Below are 239 nucleotides of genomic sequence, written 5' to 3'. Positions count from 1 at the left end.
CGGGGGGGGGGCCGCGCCGGGGAGCCGGGGAGCTCGCACGTGCCCGGCGAGGGCAAGCCCACTCCGCGATAAAACGGATCGAGTTGGAAGTCGCGCTCGGCAGCCCTGTCACTGTAGCGCCTTGTAACCCACCGTCCCCGGGTTACGAAGACAGCGTCACGTGTGCGGAGTGCGCCCTGTCCCACGCGGCCCGGGGCGGGGGCCGGTGCCGGGGGCGCGCGGACCCGCTGGCGTCCCGG

This window comes from Tupaia chinensis, unplaced genomic scaffold, assembly GCF_000334495.1.
Source record: "Tupaia chinensis unplaced genomic scaffold, TupChi_1.0 Scaffold145093_1, whole genome shotgun sequence".
Lineage (NCBI taxonomy): Eukaryota > Metazoa > Chordata > Mammalia > Scandentia > Tupaiidae > Tupaia > Tupaia belangeri.
This window is presented reverse-complemented; position numbering follows the sequence as displayed.